General features: G+C 41.0%; 1 protein-coding gene across 3 annotated transcripts in view; it reads left to right on the plus strand.

Annotated features, from left to right (window-relative positions):
• The window catches only part of ZNF385B (zinc finger protein 385B), an 849,407-nt gene that overhangs the window by 404,792 nt on the left and 426,371 nt on the right, over positions 1-18,244 (plus strand). The gene's annotated exons all lie outside the window — the stretch shown is intronic.

Genomic DNA, 18,244 nt, shown 5'->3' on the forward strand with positions numbered 1-18,244 from the left:
TTGAATGTAGCCGTTTATTATATTCTCGGTGAATAGATGCTTCATTTTAAACAGAGGTGTACTTTTACAATTTCCTTTCAAGGTTCTTTGTGCAGGTACAGAATTGCTGTATCCCATTATATGTATCAGTATAGAAAAAAGTTGAATCATTGAACAAATTCCTTCATCCATTCTTTTGTATTTTATTTTTCATGGACTGCAGGCAGTGCAGAGGATGATAATGTCAAGGCTTATTAATACTGTTGAACACGTACTGTTCTGTGTTAGCTTTGTGCTTTTGTGTATTGTTTTGCTGTGCTTTATTCTATTGTACTTTTTATGGGTTAAATGCTTTATTCTGTATATAAATGCTGTATTTGGGGGGTTTGCTGAATATAATTGCACTGGATAAGCACTTCATAGAAATCTGCAGGATTATTATTTTGATGCACAGAAAAAGAGATTACAGAGCAGTCTGCTTGATTGTAAGAAAACCTCTTCTACACCCGGGCAATTCAAACTGAACATTTGATGAAAGGTTAACTTCAAGAGCATGGTGATATCAACAGTCATTGTAAAAGTCAAAGAAAGCAGAAAAGGGCAGGGCTGGATGTAACCTTTGCATATTGGAGATTTGCATAATGTATAATGTAACTTACTGTTTTCTTTGAATCAATTCCACTTTGTTCTTCATTGGCTTAATTCCATTGTAAAAATGCATATAAAAGCAACGGAGAAGGCATTCAAAAAATACAAGGCTGAGGGACCATCATCAGCATTCAGACTTTACAAAGAATGCAACAAGAAATGTAAGGGTGCAATTAGGGCGGCTAAGATAGAAACAAAAGACACATAGCAGAGGAGAGCAAAAAAAATCCCAAGAAATTCTTTAAGTATATAAACAGTAAAAGAGGGAGCACAGACCATATTGGCCCCATAAAGAATGGGGAAGGAAATCTGGTTACAAAGGATGGTGAGATGGCAAAGGTATTATTCTTCTCCTCCGAGGGAATCAGGGTGCTTCAGTAACCAAGACTGCAGTGTTTATCCTCATGACACATCACAGGAAGCACCCTCATGGCTAACAGAAGCCAGAATTAGAAATAGACTTGGAAAACTTAACATTAACTGTTTGCCGACCGGCTCACACCGATATACGTCGGCAGAAGGGCACGTATAGGCATATTAACGTACCTGTACGTTGCCCTTTAACCTCCCTGGCGGTATGATTATTTCGGATTTTAGGTGCTGAAAGCGGTACCATTATTTTGCATGGAAATTTGGCGTTTTATATTGTAGGTCTGTAAATCTTAACAATAACACACTTAAATCTGTCCAAACCAGAGTCTAGTAGATATCCCGGGTATGATAAAGTTTGAAACACAAAAACATAAATTCTAATATAATAAATAAAAATAAATAATTAAAAAAAAAAAAAAAAAATAGTAATAAAATAAATTTCCCCACAATTCACTATCGCTCAATTCTGCAAGTGTTCTAATTTATTATCGCTGTTTTCTAGCTGGTCTAAAGCCACTTTTGACGTAAAGGGACACTTTTTGGTTGCTATGGACAATCTCCAGTTTCCAGGCAGAAAGAACAGTGTATATCATGTAAAATTGCATGCAGGGCATGGGACAAAGCACTGGGGACAAAAGGGATGTGAAATCATTTCATACAGTACTGTAATCTGTAAGATTACAGTACTGTATGTGTTATGCTTTTGACATTTTTTTGAATTTGCCGCCAGGCTCCGCCCCTGTGCGTCGCGCCGCTCGCAGGGAACGGAGCCTGGCACGGAGAGGCTTCGGAGGAGGACGGAGCCCTCGGACACTGCGGGGGACATCGCAGGATCCCGGGGACAAGGTAAGTAACGCCGCCCCAGGATCCTGCAATGCGATCCCGAGTGTGGCTCGGGGTTACCGCTAATGGTACTGAATTTTAACCCCGAGCCACACTCGGGAAAACCGCCAGGGAGGCTACGAAGCGGTTTGCGGGCGCGCCCACCACGACCTCCGTGAGTGTGATAGCGGGTCCCGCGGACGCGATGTCCACGGGGATACCCGCGATCATCTCACGGAGAGGAAGATCGGGGAAATGCTAATGTAAACAAGCATTTCCCCGTTCTGCCTAGTGACAGGACACTGATCACCGCTCCCTATAATCGGGAGCAGTGATCAGTGTCGTGTCACACATAGCCACGCCCCCCCCACAGTTAGAATAACTCGCTAGGACACACTTAATCCCTTCACTGCCCCCTAGTGGTTAACCCCTTCACTGCCAGTGTAATTTACACAGGAATCAATGCATTTGTATAGCACTGATTGCTGTATAAATGACAATGGTCCCAAAAATGTGTCAAAAATGTCCGATGTGTCCGCCATAATGTCGCAGTCCCGATAAAAATCGCAGATCGCTGCCATTACTAGTAAAAAAATATTAAAAATAAAAATGCCATAAAACTATCCCCTATTTTGTAGACGCTATAACTTTTGCGCAAACCAATCAATGAATTCTTAATACGATTTTTTTTTTACCAAAAATATGTAGAAGAATACGTATCGGCCTAAACTAAAATTGTTTTTTTTTATATATTTTTTGTGGATATTTATTATAGCAAAAAGTAAAAAATAATGTGTTTTTTTCAAAATTGTCGCTATTTTTTGGTTTATAGCGCAAAAAATAAAAACCACAGAGGTGATGAAATACTACCAAAAGAAAGCTCTATTTGTGGGGAAAAAAGGACGTCAACTTTGTTTGGGAGCCACATCGCACGACTGCGCAATTGTCAGTTAAAGCTACACAGTGCCGAATCGCAGAAAGTGCTCTGATCTTTGGCCAGCCAAATGGTCCGGGGCTTAAGGGGTTAATAAGTCACCGGGACCAGATAGCTTGCACCTGAAGGTCCTTAGGGAACTCAGTCAAGTGATTGCCAGACCATTGTTCCTAATTTTTCCTGACAGTCTACTGACTGGAATTGTACCAGCTGATTGAAGAAAAGCCAATGTAGCACCAATATTTTAAAAAGGGCCAAAATACATTCCTGGGAATTACAGACCAGTTAGCCCAATATCAACAGTATGCAAGCTCTTGGAGGGGATGATAAGGGACTATATACAATATTTTTGTAATGAAAATGGTATCATTAGCAGTAGTCAGCATGGATTTGTGAAGAATCGTTCTTGCCAAACCAATCTATTAACCTTCTATGAGGAGGTGAGTTGCCATCTAGATAAAGGAAGGCCCGTAGACGTGGTGTATCTGGATTTTGCAAAAGCATTTGACACAGTTCCCCATAAACATATACTGTACAAAGTAAGGTCCGTTGGCATGGACCATAGGGTGAGTACATGGATTGAAAACTGGCTACAAGGGTGAGTTCAGAGGGTGGTGATAAATGGGGAGTACTCGGAATGGTCGAGGTGGAAAGTGGGGTCCCCCAGGGTTCTGTCCTGGGACCAATCCTATTTAGTTTGTATTATAAATGACCTGAAGGATGGGGTAAACAATTCAATCTCTGTATTTGCAGACAATACTAATCTAAGCAGGGCAGTAACTTCTCCGCAGCATGTGGAAACCTTGCATGTAGATCTGAACAAATTAATGGGGTGGGCAACTACATGGCAAAGGAGGTTTAATGTGAAAAAATGTAAAATAATGCATTTGGGTGACAAACATATAAATGCAATCTGCTCACTGGGGGGTGAACCTCTGGGGGAATCTAGGATGGAAAAGGACCTGGGGGTCCTAGTAGATGATAGGCTTAGCAATGGCATGCAATGGCAAGCTGCTGTTAACAAAGCAAACAGAACATTGGCATGCATTAAAAAGGGATTAACTCAAGAAATAAAGAGATAATTCTCCCACTCTGCAAGACTCTGGTCCGGCCTCACCTGGAGTATGCTGTCCAGTTCTGGGCACCAGTACTTAGGAAGGATGTGCTGTAAATGGAGCGAGTACAGAGAAGGGCAACAAAGCTAATAAAGGGTCTGGAGGATCTTAGTTATGAGGAAAGGTTGCAAGCACTGAACTTATTCTCTCTGGAGAAGAGATGCTTGAGAGGTGATATGATTTCAATTTACAAATACCGTACTGGTGACTCCACAATAGGGATAAAACTTTTTGGTGGAAGGGAGTTTAATAAGACACGTGGCCACTCATTAAAATTAGAAGAAAAGAGATTTAACCTTAAACTACGTAGAGGGTTCTTTACTGTAAGAGCGGCAAGGATGTGGCATTCTCTTCCACAGGCGGTGGTTTCAGTGGGAAGCATCGATAGTTTCAAAAAATTAATAGAAAAGCACCTGAACAACCACAACACACAGGGATATACAATGTAATACTGACATATAATCACACACATAGGTTGGACTTAATGGACTTGTGTCTTTTTTCAACCTCACCTACTATGTAGCTATGTAACATTTAAAGGTTACTTCACATCTTTATAAAAAAGAGTGAACTAACAGCCTACACCCTCCCTACAACACCCCCTACCCCCTCCCCCTGGTCCCTGCTGTACTTACCTGTGCATGGTGAGCTGTCACTGCCCACGCAGCCAGTGTAGTGGTGTGTAGTGTAGTGGATTTGAAATCCTTGCTCTTCTCCCATTTCTTTCTGTGAGGCTTCAAGGACAGATCAGAGCGATTATGATTGGTCAAAACAGTTAAGTGTCAGCGGTGACCAATCAGAATCACTGCAATCACAGGGGTAATAACAGCTCATCATCCATAAAACGAAGTACAGTGGCGGACTTTGGGGGGGGGACAGTGTAGGTGAACTCTTACATATTAACTAACATTCTGAGTTTAATGTTACATAGTTACATGGTTAGTCAGGTTGAAAAAATACACAAATCCATCTAGTTCAACCAAAAAAAAAAATACAATCCCATATATACAATCCTTCACCCACAGTTGATCCAGAGGAAGGCGAAAAACCCCAGCAAAGCATGATCCAATTTGCTACAGCAGGGGAAAAAATTCCTTTCTGATGCTCCGAGAGGCAATCGGATTTTCCCTGGATCAACTTTACCTATAAATGTTAGTACCCAGTTATATTATGTACATTTAGGAAAGAATCCAGGTTTTTTTTAAAGCAATCTACTGAGCTGGCCAGAACCAGAGGGAGTCTATATAAACTGAATGAATATGAATTCTTTGTGGTAGAGGAACACTGAACCTGGAGGTGATAGTCCCAGATAGCAAAGATAATTTGCCACAGTTGTGGCAGTGTTGAATTGTAAAGCCTCGTACACACAATCAGATTTTCCGACGGGAATTGTGTGATAACAGGCTGTTGGCAGAAAATCCGACCGTTTGTACGCTCCATCAGACAATTGTTGGCCAACTTTCCGTGGACAAATGTTGGATGGCAGGTTTATAAATTTTCCACAGACAGTGGTGTGTTGTCGGATTTTCTGAGCGTGTGTACACAAGTCCATCGGACAAAAGTCCAAAGTACAAACACGCATGCTCGGAATCAATGCTCACCAAACACAACATTAGCAGAAGGTGCCCAAAGGGTGGCGCTAAAGAGATGAAAAACCACGTAGTACTTCACTACGGTCATGTTTGTTGGCCAAAAATTGTGTGCCATTTGTATGCAAGACAAGTTCCTGGCCAACGCCCTTCAGACAAAAGTCCGACGCTTTGTCTGTGGAAAATCTGGTCGTGTGTACGAGGCATAAGTCTGTTAACTTGCTGCACATTTTTACTGGCAAGTTGTACACTTGCAAAGGACTTGAAGCACAAGTTCTAGTTGACACTTTTCCAATTTGTAGAAAATTTGCGTAGCAAGTCTGCAACAAGAGTAAAGTTGCAGTGGTGAGTCTTACAGCAAGAGCTCTGCAAGTAAGAGTGACCCCTGTGGTGGGGTGATTATTGCACAACATAACTGAACCAGAATTTGCAGCAGACTTGCAGAATATTTGCAAAGAAAGTTGATCAGGAGTCATGTAATGTGGACTGGCTGCAATTGTGCATTAAGCTTGTGAAGCCTGGCAAGTCTAGAAATAGCTTAGCAAGTCATTTTCAAACTTGCAGCTCAATTGCTTGCTATCTGGGTTTGATCCTGGAAGCTGCTCACCAATAGCCATGGTGTCCTGCTGGATCCTTGGAGGAGTTTACTAAAAAAACGTTTATGCAGAGCCAATCGATAACATCTTCTATAATCTTTAACCGCTTGCCGACCAGCTCACGCCAATATACGTCGTCAGAAGGGCACATACAGGCTTATTAACATACCTCTACGTTGCCCTTTAAGAAGCAGTTTGCGGGTGCGCGCGCGCCGCGAGCTCCGTGAGCGTGATCTCTGGTCCCGCAGATTTGATGTCCGCGGGGATACCCGCAATCGTCTCACGGAGAGGAAGAACGGGGAAATGCTGATGTAAACAAAGCATTTCCCCATTCTGCCTAATGACACTGACACTGATCACAGCTCCCTGTATTCGGGAGCGGCGATCAGTGTCGTGTTACACATAGCCCAGCCCCCTCACAGTTAGAATCATTCCCTAGGACACACTTAACCCCTTCACTGCCCCCTAGTGGTTAACCCCTTCACAGTCAGTCACATTTACACATGTTAATAATATAATGCATTTTTAATCGCACTGATCGCTGTATAAATGTGAATGGTCCCAAAATAGCGCCAAAAGTGTCCGATCTGTCTGCCATAATGTTGCAGTCACAATAAAAAAATGCTGATCGCCGCCATTACTAGTAAAAAAAAAAATTATTAATAAAAATGCCATAAATCTATCCCCTATTTTGTAGACGCTATAACTTTTGCGCAAACCAATCAATAAACGTGTATTGCTATTTTCTTTTAACCAAAGATATGTAGAAGAATATGTATCGGCCTAAACTGAGGGAAAAAAATATTTTTTTATATATTTTTTGGGGATATTTATTATAGCAAAAAGTAAAAAATAATGTGTTTTTTTTCAAAATTGTCGTTATTTTTTTGTTTATAGTGCAAAAAATAAAAACCGCAGAGGTGATCAAATACCACCAAAAGAAAGCTCTATTTGTGGGGAAAAAAGGATGTCAATTTTGTTTGGGAGCCATGTCGCACGACCGCGCAATTGTCAGTTAAAGCGAAGCAGTGCCGAATCGCAAAAAGTGCTCTGGGCTTTGGCCAGCTAAATGGTCCGGGGCTTAAAGAGGAGTTCCACCCAGGGGGTCCATTAAAAAAAAAAAAAAATTAAAAGTCAGCAGCTACAAATACTGCAGCTGCTGACTTTTAATTGGACACTTACCTGTCCCGGGGTCCAGCGATGCGGGGGATCGAAGCCCCGCTTGTCCCCCCCACTCTGCTCATCCGCGCCGGCATTTCAACTGTGGGCGCCGGGCTGTGGCTTCACAGCCTGGCACCCACTGCGCATGCGCGAGCGGCGCTGCGCGCCGTGATTGGCCGCTCAATCACCTGGGACCTGTAATGGGTCCCAGATGATTGACAGGAGAGAGGGAGCAGAGCCGAGCCCTTTCTGTGCCGAGGCGGAAGTGATGTCACCAGCCCAGGCAAAGGAAGAGGCAGACTACGAGGGACCACCTAGCAACAGGCATTTAGAGGTAAGTAAAAAAAAAATATATCCAAATTTTTTTTGTTTTTTTTTTTAGAATTTTTCAGGTATTTTTGTTTTTTTGGGTGGAACCCCACTTTAAGTGGCTAATATGTTTATGTAAATTGTGTGAAAGCTGCAGACCTGCTGTTTAAGCACTTCCTGTTACAGGGTGACAACACTGTGTCCCTGTGTTCCAGTTGTACTGCTGTGTTATCATCCTCACACATTCCTCATGCATGGTTCACAGTTGTCACCATTAGGAAACCTGTCCTGAGAAATGCAGCCATTGCTTGGGTCTATGTAGGCAAAAAGTGGCTGTGAAGAGAATGCAGGAGCTCAGCAAATTAGATGCAGCAAAAGATATTTTGACAACCATAGAAGCTTCCTATCAAAATACAGTAGCCATCGGGAAAGATGGGGAAATTAAGTGATTTCTCTCATTTAGCCCGTGTGACCGAATGAGAGGAATCTTACAGTGTATGGGCAGCTTTATTCTCTTCATATCTCTACTTGGTTGAAACAACAATGTAAATTGCAATCAAATGCACTTTGATTATGTACAGATCACAAGTGGTGTTCGTCACATTTGCTGGGCAGCCCCTGATCCCTGACATTGGATCTGAAAGCTTGTATTGATCTAAGATGCACAGCTTACACAAACACTTGGCAAAGCGTTTGCTTCATAACATGCAACAGCTCTTCACAATGAAAGTAGTTAGCATTATTATATCTAATCCTGTGAATTTTGTTTTGTTCCCATAAGAATGCAAGAATCCGTTTAGGGCAGCGCACCAGTCATAGAAGTTGTATGTGGAAGTATGTGAAGATTTAAAGAGAACTATAGGAGCAGCCATTGCTCTATCTTAAAACCTGCATGTTTTCAAGCTGTCATCTTCATCCTCTGACCCAAAACAGGGAGTAAAAACAGTGAAATAAGTAATCCTGAGTTGCACTGGATTAAAGAGGATGAGGCCCCTATATGAAGGCAGTGTGAGATCAGCAGAGGAGTCCATTAACTACTTGCTGCCCAGGCCAATGTTCAGATTTATTACATACATGTTAAAATATGCATTTTTTGCTAGAAAGCAGATGCCTTGGAGAATAAAATGGTGGTTGTTACAATATTTTATGTCACATGATATCTGGTAAAATATAAAAGATGATGTTATGCCAAGTAAATAGATACCAAACATGTCAAGAGTTAAAATATTACACGTGAAATGGCAACAAGCTAAAATTGTCCACAGTGCAGTCACCATTTACATAAGTGTGCTAGACTTACATGCGTGTTTGAATTAGTATTTGAGCACAGGGGGATGAGGTGCTTTTACATTTTTTTTTGAAATTTTACTATTTATTTTATTTAAACATTTTTACGCTTTTTTTTGTTCAGCATTACTGCTATCACAAGGGACGAACAACTTATGATAGCTTGATCCTCCTCATAGAGAGATATGGGGTCTTTTAGACTCCTTACCCCTCCTCTGTCCGGCAAGGCAGACGATCAAACCTAGATTGGTTAAATAGGCTGCTTCACTGGCTGGTAATGGCCAGTAAACAAAGAATTGAAACTGGAAATGGCATAATATGCGTCACTTTCCACTTCATTCATCATAGAGGAAGGGGAGGAATGGATGTTCCTCCTTCTCCTCTGTTCTCAGCCAACTCAACTGCTTATAGCGGTCCTTAGCTTCCTAATGGCCCCACCCAGCCCTGTAAAAGTGTAAAAGAAATCGGGTGGTGGAGGATATATGGAAGTTGGTTGCTGGTTTAAAATTTTGATACCAGGATTATGGCTGCAATGGCGGCAAGCCCTGATCCTGGTATAATCGCTTCCACCCAAGGCCGTATTTACAACACTAAGACCAGGAAGCCATTAAATGAAAAGCTGCACCCATGATAATTCATCGGGAAGATTGGCATTTATTGATCATAAGAACAGGTTAAAACATCCCATCAATGCATTTTCTGGCTCTTTAGTGACCACTTTGTCAGGAAAATGTGTACAGTACACTTTATTGGGTGCAATCTTTGTGCATTCCTTTAGCCCAGAATATACCTTCCAGAGTATACTATATATTTCATATACATACAACTGAATATGACTCCCAGAAGATACTCTCTCATGGCCCTTTAACCCTCTTTTTCTCTTTGTTTCTGCTCTCCTGGAACACCACCGACTCATCTGCACTGGGTTAAAGGCTTGCTAACAGACGAGGAAATGTCAGCTTCTAACCATGGTAGCTTTAATACTTTTATTGTGACAGGTTCCCTTTAAAGTAGTTCTAAAGGCAGAAGGCTTTTTATCTTAATGTATTCTATGCATTAAGATAAAAAACCTTCAATGTGCAGCAGCCCCCTCAGTTCCCCTAATACTTACCTGAGCCCCATCTCGATCCAGCGATGTGCACGAGTGCCTCAGCCATCCAGGACTCTCCCTCCTGATTGACTGAGACAGCAGTGGTGCCATTGGCTCCCGCTGCTGTTAATCAAGGTCAGTTAGCCAATGAGGAGATGGAGGGGGCGGGGCCAAACCGTGGCTCAGTGTCTGAATGGACACACAGAGCTGAGGCTTGAGTGCCCTATAGCAAGCTGCTTGCTGTGGGGGCACTCGACAGGAGGGAGGGGCCAGGAGTGCCTGTGAGGGTCTGGAGAAGAGGAGAGTCTGAGCTGCTCTGTGCAAAACCACTACACAGAGCAGGTAAGTATAACATGTTTGTTATTTTTAAAGATAAAAAAAAATAGACTTTAGTATCAATTTAACTGTCAGTTGTGTTAGTTTTCTTTTTTTCAAGCTATATCATTCCTTTTTGTTGAACATATGTGTCATGTCTACTGTATGGTGAAAATGTTATCACGTTACTGTATTGCAATCACATTTAATCAGATGTATTCATTAGAAAGGAAAGATGTTATGCAAAACCAAATCCCTAGAATATACAGTATCTCACAAAAGTGAGTACACCCCTCACATTTTTGTAAATATTTTATTATATCTTTTCCTGTGTGAACACTGAAGAAATGACACTTTGCTACAATGTACTCTTTTGTTGCCAGCGGTTTAGACATTAATGGCTGTGTATTGAGTTATTTTGAGGGGACAGCAAATTTACACTGTTATACAAGCTGTACACTCACTACTTTACATTGTAGCAAAGTGTCATTTCTTCAGTGTTGTCACATGAAAAGATATAATAAAATATTTACAATAATGTGAGGGGTGTACTCACTTTTGTGAGATACTGTATATGGCTGAAGCCATTGGAAAGCTGTTAGAATTAAATGAGGAGCTCCGACATTAATGGTTTTATACCCGGGGTAGGTGAACTATAAATTGTTCTTCCACTGGAAATCCTTAAACAAACATGTTTACCATCTTTAAGAGGAAAGGAACTTAGTTTGGTGACAATGACATGAAAGCAGATGTCAACACAGTGGCAAAATCTCATTAAGGTGTGAGATTGTAGGTCTTGCTGGGGCTCACTTAATTATTGTTGCCTCAAGCAACATGGTGGAAACAGGAAGCTAATTTGACTTTACACTGTTTTTAAATTGAACCTGTAATAGGTTGTGTTACGTCACAAACACATTTTCTATTAACTGTGTATAAGTTAACTTTCAATTGACCACAACATAACATTTAACTCCAAAAGAACATATTAATGATACATTTATGAATAATTCTCTTGTCCTGTATGGTTTAAAGCTGAACTCTGGAGGAATGGAAAAAATGCCCTTGTAGTGGGGCTCCCTTGAGCTACAAGGGTTAAATATTTGTTTATGCCTAGTACAGTCTAGGAAGAAGGGGAAGAAGGCATTAATTAGGGCTGAAAGGGTAAACTAAGGGTTTAAATTTGTGTCAAGTTTTTTTTTTAATTTTTTTTTTTAATGACATCATCTGCAAATCAAAGCTCATCCCTCTGATCTGCAGATGAATGAAACGGAGTAGATACAAAAAAAAGTAACAATGTTACTTTTTATCTCTTTATTTTGAGTCTGAACTGTTGATTTACTAAGAGAAAATGGACTGTGTGCTTTACAAAGTGCAGTTGCTCCAGAGTTAAGTAAAAGAGGTAAATCTTCACTTTGCAAAAAAAAAAAAAAAAAAAAAAAACCATTCATGTGCAAGGAAAATGAAAAAAAAAACAGCATTTTTGCTTGTAAGTGATTGGATGATGGAAGTCAGCAGAGCTTCTGCTTATTTACTAAGCTCTGGGGCAACTGCACTTTGCAAAGTCTATTTGCCTTTAGTAAATCAAACCCATTGCGTCAGACAGACTTTTTTTTATTGTAGCAGCTGCTCGAGCTGCTGTATGTACACAGCAACTCCCATCTTCACTTTAAGAGCTGGAAATAGCCCCAGCAAGTCAGCAAGTGTGTGTGTGTGGGGGGGGGGCTACAGCCTTTAATGGTCTCTATTACCCCTTTTCATTCTCCTTTATTTTGCTATGTCCTTCTGACCCCTAAAGGAGGATTAGAAGTGATTATGGTACACATAGTCCTTATGTATAAAACACAGTTGCTTGAGTTCCTGTTACTCTGATTGTCGTTGCATGTTATACCCAGTGCAGCTCACAGCAACCTCAGAAGAAAAGCAATGCATATGGGGAAGTCGGAAGACCACTTTTATTTTTGTTAATTACCACCTTGTAACACCAAAATGAGAGACAATTATTAACATAAACCAAAAAATTTGAATCATAAAAATGCTGATTAATTCTAAAGTGAACCCCAAATGTTTTTCTTTTTAAATGTTGAAATAGCATTGGGAAGGTATAGATCAACTGTCATGTCATGTCTGTTGGGGAGGTATTCCCTCACTACCTTATAGTGTATTAGGAAAAGAAATGAGGGTAACTTTCCCTAGGGGGCACACACAGCTATAGGTGTTGTAACCATTCCCTACTTGATCAAAACATTTTAAAAATGTTTTGACTGCTGTAACACGAAATATTATTATATTATGAAATGGAAGAGATTTTGGGACTTTGAATGAGGCATATTATTGGATAATAAATAATTGTTAAACATATATTTATTTGTCCCTTCTACAATAGTGATTTTACAGGTCTATGACAGTAAATAAATGCATAGTTAAAATTTTAATAAAACATAATTATAACATAAATAACATGACACATAGCATAACATGGTGTGGATGAATGATCTCCATGACAGAATTCCCTATAGGTCTATATAACATGTAGGGTCTAAAATATATCACATTAAAAGCATGGTCGTCTGTAGGACAAGATGCATCTGTGTAATCCTGACGCATTTCATGGGACAATGCCGCCTCTTCAGGGGCTGATGCAGCATCATTCTATAGAAATACAAATCTATATAAGTAGCTGAGTCTAATGAGTATACCAAAGGATTGGGAAAAGTAGTAAATTCTATTTACTACTTTTCCCAATCCTTTGGTATACTCATTAGACTCAGCTACTTATATACATTTGTATTTCTATAGAATGATGCTGCATCAGCCCCTGAAGAGTCGGCATTGTCCCACGTAACGCGGCGTACTTACACAGATGCACCTTGTCCTACAGGCGGTCTACCATGCTTTTAATGCAATATATTTTAGACCCTATATGTTATATATAGTCCTATAGGGAATTCTGTCATGGAGATCAGTCATCCAAACCATGTTATGCTATGTGTCATGTTATTTATGTCATAATTATGTTTTATCAAAATGTGTAACTATGCATTTATTTACTGTCATAGACCTGTAAAATCACTATTGTAGAAGGAACAAATAAATATATGTTTAACAGTTATTTATTATCCAATAATATGCCTCATTCAAAGTCCCAATCTCTCTTCCATTTCACTCCATTAGGGATGGAGGCACATATGTATGAGGGTACATATGCGCCTCATATAAAGTCCCAAACTTCTCATATTATTATATTATTATTATTATACAGGATTTATATAGCGCCAACGGTTTGTGCAACGCTTTACAATATAAAGAGAGACAGTACAATTACAATAAAAGTTCAATACAAAAGGAGTAGGAGGGCATTATATAAATATAATGTATTAACACTTAAAAAGCAACTATTACTATAATTTGTTGTTTTTTTCTTCCCAAGTAAAATATGGATTGCCTATTATTGCATAGCAGAATAATACTTGCTTTTCCATGCCAGCCAATCAGAAATGAGCTTTTAGCATTCTGCTGTAACCACACTAATAAATGCCGATCTGTGATTAGTTCCTGCTTACCTTTGCTCTGTACTAACACTGCTGAAGCTCTGCTGCTAAAACGCAGTGTGTCTGTTAGTGGGTTTGTGTAATACAGTTGTATGGTACTTTTATTGAACAATGAAGGCTTAGAGCTTTGCAACCTTTTATGTTTTTTTTTTTTTTAATAACTGAAAAGGGTAATATGATAGTACAATACAAGTGAATGTATATAGAGACTTTATTTTCTGACTCGTTTTATTGTTTTCTGCCAAACATGTATTTTAAATACATTTGCAGTGTTTTGTCACTCCTAATTTTCTTTTCAAAAAGTCCTTCTTTATTTTTACGAATGCTGTAAGTGCATTAAGACAGGCAATTATCGGAATAATTGCACTTACCTTATGCTCATTTAGAGGCACTCAGAGCAAAGCACCCCTTTACCTAACAACACTTTCAAGCAATGTAATTATAGCCATAATTATACACCCTGGAGTGTCCTATTGTACATGTTGCGCGTGTCAGTTAAGTATTGGATCTAAGGACAGACAGCAGAATGGAGAATTGGAAACAAGTGCTGTTATTATTGGCTGATAGGTATACGTTTACTAATGTGCGTACTTCATACTGATTATAGCCCCGGGGAAGCTTTTTCTGCTACCTCAGGCTAAGTGAGAACTCCGGCCAGGATAAGCATAACTTTTCATAGATTGATTTACTAAAGGCAATTAGGCTGTTCACTTTGCAAAGGAAGTTGCACTTTGCAAGGGAATTTGTCCCAGAGCTAAGTGAATGTGGTAAAATGTCACTTTGCAAAGATTACCCAATCATGTGCAAGGAAAATAATTTAAAAAATAGCATTTTTGCTTGCTCTTAATTGGATGATGAAAGTCAGCAGAGCTTCACTTCATTTACTAAGCTCTGGGGAAAAGTCCCTTATAAATGCATTTACCTTTAGTAAATCCACCCATAATCTTACAAAGCATTATCCTTCATCAGTGAGAAGACAGCACTGTATATATTTAGCATGAAGGTTTTAGCTGAGCTCTGACTCTTACCCTTAACTTATCTCTAAGGCTCCATTCACACCTGAGCGCTACCAAAAAAGTGTTAATGACGAGTAAAGTGCTTAATATAAAGTGCATGATATAAAGTGCTTAATGGAATGAGGGTAGGGGGAACGCAATAGCGCCCACTACCTATGGGATTAGGGACAAGACAAATAACAGTTTAAAATACATAATTTAAATTTCAGTTAATTTATTGGTTACTTACCAGTCAGCTGACTTTCAAACTTCTAGAATTTTCTACAGTTGATCAGGTGATCCAACGAACCTATAAAAATAAAGAAGAGTTTATAAAAGCATCCAAACCAACGGTTTTCCTCAGAACAACGGCTGCAGCAGAAGAAAAAGGCACCCCTCCCTCCCTTTGTCGCGGTCCTTCCCTTTCCCCTTATTTAATTTTGTTTGTACATTCCTTTGTCATAAGGGATAGTGGTTTTGTTATTGATTGGTTGGTTCAAGCTTTTAAAGCTGAACCATTGGTATTTATAATCTATGAATGGTTATAAATGTTATATCGTCAAAGTAAACTGTATTGGCAATTATTATTGGTTATTTATATCGTCATACCAGTAATAAAGGGCCGTGGCCATTCATACCACAGAATAAGTCTATTGGTTTTATTATATTTTAAAGTATAAGTTGAATAATGTTTGGCCTCTAATCCCATATAAAAAGCGGCTGAACTTCTGTAGTGTTGCCAAAATGTAAGTGGGTGTAGGGTGTAGTGGCTTCACAGAGGGAATCACACGTACTGACTTTAAAACCAGGCAACGTTTATTACCGGAGAGATGGTGGTAGAAAGAGTATTTACAGCAGTAATGCAAGTAGTTTCACTCCAGACATGGAGGCATAGATACACAGCACAGTCCCTTCTGATGTAAGCAGTAGTTGTATTGGTCAGCACTGTAGTCACTTCTCACTGACTGACACAGTATAAACCCAAGCACACAATGTGTATCTGTAGAGGCTGATATTCACACATGTTACCCAGTAACCGCGGTATTCCTTCAGCAGATGGATATAGGCATCTGATACACTTGTCCCTCCCTCACAGCGAGGACACCGGATTTATTATCCACAATGGGGAGTCTTTCATCCAACCAGGATTGTTGATACAGGACTCCGGAGGAACCCTGAGCTATGCCTCACAGTCCGGAACACTCTCCCTAACTTCTCCTAACTCTCCCTGACAAGCAGGTTCACTCAACCTGTCTGTATACACATGTGAACTGAACTACACGTGGCTGAGCTTTCCTATATAAGATATCCACCCAAAAATGGCCGACCAAATCTCTTGAGATTTGCTTGTTCTATCAGGACACCAGACTTCTCCAAAATGGTGCTGGAGACAATATAGAGGCCGAACAGCTTTGAACCTATGTACACATAATAAACATATCAAAGAGGCTGGAAGTGAGAATATACACTTGTTAACCCACTACCTCCTGCAGCCAGCTAGGTTGCCCTGCACACAGCTGCTTTCATCCCCCCCCCCCCCTTTTAACCATTGCAATCCCTTGCATGCACCTAGGGAGAGGTAATTAAAACAGTGCAATAGTATAGCAAACAAGAAAACAAGCAATACATAACAGTTTAAGTCACATAGTCAGAATACTTGACAGGTTTCAGTCCCCTGGTAATACGCTTGGGCAAGCGAGGCTCCGGGGCTTCCAAATGTTTATCTCCATCTGAGGCAACAGGATCGGTAGGTGCTAGTTCTTCCACAAGAGGCTCATCCTCCTCCAGAGTGGAGGCATTGGGCACATCTGGCTCCTTCACAGATAAGTCCCATTCAGTAGCAGCAGCCTGGTTCTCTGTATCTCCCCCAGTAAGGGATAAGGTCTCTACCACCGGCAGAGGGGGCAGGTGCCAGGTTGCACAGTCACTGTTGAGGACATCCTGGCTGTTGTCCCATCTAGCAGATGGGGGAAAGACAGGAATAGGATTATCCGTTTGTGAATCAGCACTGAACACACAGGGACAAAGGAGATTACGATGCAGTCTCTTGTGTGGTGCATCCGGCTTCTCTGAAAACAGATCATACACAGGCCGCCCAGGGAAAGGTTGTGGTTGTACTCGATATGGACAGGGCTCCCACTTGGGCTCCAGCTTGCTGCCCCTCAGGTATTTAGGATTCTTTACCAAGACTCTGTCTCCCGGTGTAAGTGGCAGCAATTGAACAGTACTTTCCTCGGCTAAATCCTGGTGCTTTCTCAGTACTATCTGTTTGGCTTGAGCCAGGCGGTGCCAGTGATCTTGGACCCATTCCTTTGGGGTCCTTGACATAATAGGCTCTGGAGTTTCCAAGAGTAAATCCACCAATAAACTGCCACAACGCCCAAACATCAGAAAATGGGGAGTATAACCAGTGGCTTGATGCACAGTCTGACTGTAAGCCCAAACAACATCTCCTACATACTGCGGCCAACGTTCTCAATGCTCTTGTTCTAATGTGCAAATCAATCCCAACAATGTGCGATTAAAGCTTTCACAGGCCCAATTTCTCTGGGGGTGGTAAGGAGTAGTATGAGACTTCCGAATACCACTAAGACAGCACAGTTCTGAAAACACCCTAGACTGAAAGTTCGGCCCTTGGTCGGACAGAATCCGTTTTGGGCACCCGTAGGGCTGGACTACATGGGACCAGAACAGTTTAGCCGTGGTGGCAGCAGTCTGATCTTTAGTTGGCACCACGATGGCGAACTTAGAGAAGTGGTCCACAAACACCAAGGCGTAGCGATACCCTGCAGAGGTGTCAGCCACTGTCAGAAAGTCCATGGTCAGTAATTCAAAGGGTTCTCCTGTGCTCACCACCAAAGAGGTAGTTTTCTCTGTTCTCCCTTTGTGGATGGCACAACTCTTACACCCCTGACATGCCTTCTGCACCCACTTGGATAACCCCGGACAAAAGACGTACTTACGAATAAAGGCCTCTGTCCATTCTGCACAGAAGTGTCCTCCAATACGGTAAAAGACTTGACAAACCTCTAAGGCCTCTGATTGGGGGATAATCAGTTGATGATTAACTCGCAGCTCCCCTGGAATCCGTGCCTTTCGGTATAAGAGTCCATTATATCTTTCCAGCCTATCCCACCTTTTTAAAAGCTGACACAACGTCGGCGAGAGCCTCCTTTGCTCCTGCAAGTCTGGTTTCCGATTCCTGTCCCAATATCTCATGAGCTGATCAATGTCAGGGTCTTGCTGCTGGAGTTGCAGCCACTCTCGAGGAGTATGAATCTCTGGTCCTCTTGCCGTAACTCGGTTGCTCTGCAGAGCCGTTGAAGCCTGTTGCTCTTGCTGGTGAATCCCAGAGGGAACAACCTCATCCTCTTCAAGTTGTTGATCTAGATCATCCTGAGGCCCATCGAGAGGAAATCGAGAGAGCATCAGCATTACCATTGGAGCATCCTGGCTTGTAGTGAATGGTATAGTTGAACTGGGC

This window comes from Aquarana catesbeiana, linkage group LG06 (assembly GCF_042186555.1).
Source record: "Aquarana catesbeiana isolate 2022-GZ linkage group LG06, ASM4218655v1, whole genome shotgun sequence".
Classification (NCBI taxonomy): Eukaryota; Metazoa; Chordata; class Amphibia; order Anura; family Ranidae; genus Aquarana; species Aquarana catesbeiana.